The 3,638-nt window shown below is 42.4% G+C and overlaps 1 pseudogene; it reads left to right on the plus strand.

Moving 5' to 3' along the window:
- The first annotated feature begins 1,021 nt into the window (after positions 1 to 1,021).
- On the plus strand, positions 1,022 to 1,139 carry LOC124796743 (annotated as a pseudogene).
- The last annotated feature ends 2,499 nt before the right edge of the window (positions 1,140 to 3,638 follow it).

Genomic DNA, 3,638 nt, shown 5'->3' on the forward strand with positions numbered 1-3,638 from the left:
GGACGAAACGCATGATAAAAAGTGTCATGCACCACGACCATACAACCCGAAAGATTCACCAGCAACTAAGACAAATCGGTCGTGAAAGCCTTCATTATATGATTATTGGTATTATTGATCCGTACATTGTTGTATATCTGCAAGTCAAACGCCGATCTAGATCTGTTCATTCAGATGCTTCGCGGCGTGTAGAAGAGCTCGTTGTGTGGCCACTAGTTATACCCTTGCGACAGCCAATATCCATCTTCGTTCATCGATGTGCTGGCGCAGAGAAGCCTTACGTTTTACAGTTGGAGAGATACTCATTCAAAACGCAATCACCCATAATCAAAATCTCGGTTTAAGACAACTTGTGATTCTAATGCACTAATGTAGTAATTTCATCATAGTGTTTGTGTAGCAGACACATTTCTTTTAATAAAGGCACTAGATGCCGTACATTCACGAGAAACGGATGAAGATTTTTAAGTTCGCAAGTTTCCAAAGGCAATGTCGGTTTGGATAAAATCATTTTGGGTGTTAGGTCTTGTCATTACAATACACAAAAACAAGTAAGCCACCGACGTTTCGATCGTCTTTGCAGTGGTTCTCTTCAGGGCACCTTTTTTTTCTTTAAATCTTAAGTCCTCTGATAATTTGATGCAGCTGCCCAAGACTCCCTCTCCTGTGCCAACCTTTCCATCTCAGAGCAGCACTTGTGATCTACGTCCTCAATTATTTGATGGATGTGTTCCAGTCTTCACTTGCTCTACAATTTTTACTCTGCATAGCTCCCTCTAGTACCGTGGAAATAATTCCATGATGTTTCTTCTATCAGTGTTTTTCAAATTTTCCTTTCCTTGTCGATTGTGCGGAGAACCTCTTCATGTCTTACCTTATCAGTCCACCCAATAGTCAACATTCATCTGTAGCACTACTCTCAAATGGTTCTATTCTCTTCTGTTCACCCATGTTTAACTAAAGTACAATGCTGTGCTCCAAACGTACATTCCCAGAAATTTCTTCCGCAGATTAAGAACTAGCCAACGGCCTTGCTGCAGTGGTAACACCAGTTCCCGTCAGATCACCGAAGTTAAGCGCTGTCAGGCTGGGCTAGCACTTGGATGGGTAACCATCCGGTCTGCCGAGCGCTGTTGGCAAGCGGGGTGCACTCAGCCCTTGTGAGGCAAACTGAGGAGCTACCTGATTGAGAAGTAGCGGCTCCGATCTCGTAAACTGACAAAAAGACCAGGAAAGCGGTGTGCTGACCATTTGCCCCTCCATATCCGCATCCAGTGACGCTTGTGGGCTGAGGATGACACGGGGGCTGGTCGGTACCGTTGGGCCTTCATAGCCTGTTCAGGTGGAGATTAAGATCTAAGTTTCGTACTAGTAGATTTCTCTTGACCAAGAATCCCCTTTTTAATCCGCACACTTCGTTCCTGGTCTTCCAATCTTACTGTTTTGTCTTGGATCTTGTACACGTGTATATTATCCGTCTTTCCCTGTAGCTTACTCCTATTTTTCTTATGATCTCGAACATCTTCCACCGTTTTACATTGTCGAACACTTTTGTCAGGTCGACGAATCCTATGAACGTGTGCTGATTTGTCTTACAGCTTGCTGCTATGCTCACGTGCAATATCAGAACTCCCTCTCCGGTACCTTCACCTTTCTAAAAGCCAGACTGAATGTCATCTAATAGATCTCAAATTTTCTTTGTCACTATTCCGTATATTATTGTTGTCAGAATGTGGATGCATGAGCTGTTACGCTGATTGTGCGATAATTCTCGACTTCTCAGCTCTTGCTACCTTCGGAATTGTGTGGATGATGCTCTGATGGTCTATCACCAGACTCATACATTACACGCACAAACGTGAGTAGTCGTTTTGTTGCCACTTCTCCCAATGACACTAGTAATTCCGACTGAATTTTATGTATTCCTTCTGCCTTATTTGATCTTACGTCGTCCATAGCTTTTCTAAATTCTGATTCTAATGCTGGATCCCTTATTTCTTCCCTGTAGACGCCTGTTTCTTCTTCCATCACCTTATCAGTTAAGTTCTCCCTTCACAGAAGCCTTCAAGCTTCTCTTTCCACCAATCCGCTCTTTACTCTGCATTTGGCAGTGGAGATACCATTGCACTATTAAAGTTACCACTCTTGCTTTTAATTTCACCAAAGATTGTTTTGAATATTCTGTATGCTGAGTCAGTCCTTCCGACAATCATTTCTATTTCGGTTTCTTTACATTTTTCATATAGCCATTTCGCCGTAACCTCTCTGCACTTCCTATTTATTTCATTCCTAAATTTCCCTGAATATTTTTGTACTTCGTTCTTTCGTCAATCAACTTAAATATTTTTTCTGTTGACCATGGCTTCATTGCAGTTATCTTCCTTGTACCTTTCCATCTTACGTGTTGGTCTGTTTAGAGCTACCCATTCCTCTTCAACTGTACTGCTTACTGTGCTACTCATTATCGCATGTCTATAGCCTAAGAGAACTTCAAGAGTATCTCTTCATTCCATAGTACTTAAATGTCCCACTTTTCCTCACAAGTTTACCGAGCGAGGTGGCGCAGTGGTTAGACACTGGACTCGCATTCGGGAGGACGACGGTTCAATCCCGCGTCCGGCCATCCTGATTTAGGTTTTCCGTGATTTCCCTAAATCGCTCCAGGCAAATGCCGGGATGGTTCGTTTCAAAGGGCACGGCCGACTTCCTTCCCAGTCCTTCCCTAATCCGATGAGACCGATGACCTCGCTGTCTGGTCTCCTTCCCTAAAACCAACCAACCAACCTCACAAGTTTATTAAACTTCAGTCTACTCTTCATCATCACAAAATTGTCCTTTTGGGTATGGCTTACAATCCAGTATCTGATTTCGGAATCTCTGCCTGATCATGATGTAATCTAACTGAAATCCGTACCTCCCGACCTTTTCCAAGTATACCTCCTTCTCTTGTGATTCTTGAACAGAGTATTCGCTATTACTAGCTGAAATTTATTGCAGGAATCAATTAGTCTTTCTCCTCTCTCATTTCTAATACCAAGCCCATATTGTCTCTTAACTCCTTCATCCATTATTTACCCTATAACCACATTCCAATAGCCCCTGAGTTTCACATTTTCATTTCCCTTTATGTACAGAATTACTTGTTCAATAACCTCATACACTTTATCTCTTCATCTTCTGCATGCGACTAAGGTATGTATACCTGAACTGCCGATTCCGATGGAAACAACCGTATCACTGAACTGTTTGCAGTAACTCACTCTCTGTCCCCTACCTTCCTATTCATAACGAATCCTTTTCCTGTCATACAATTTTCTGCTGTTGTTGGTATTACCTTATACACATCTGAACAGAACTCTTTGTCTTCTTTCAGTTTCACTTCATTGACCTCACTATATCTAGATTGAGTCATTTCCCTTTTCAGATTTTCTAGCTTCCCTACCACGTTCACGCTTATGACATTCCACGCCCCGACTCGTAGAACGTTATCCTTCCGTTGGTTGTTCATTCTTTTTCTCATGGTCACTGGAGAGATGATCATAACACTTTCAGTTACAGGCCACATGTCCTGTGTATACACATTACGTGTTTAATGCAGTGGTTCCCACTGTCTTCTGTGTCCTCATGCCGTTGATCAT

This window comes from Schistocerca piceifrons, chromosome 4 (assembly GCF_021461385.2).
Source record: "Schistocerca piceifrons isolate TAMUIC-IGC-003096 chromosome 4, iqSchPice1.1, whole genome shotgun sequence".
Taxonomy (NCBI): domain Eukaryota; kingdom Metazoa; phylum Arthropoda; class Insecta; order Orthoptera; family Acrididae; genus Schistocerca; species Schistocerca piceifrons.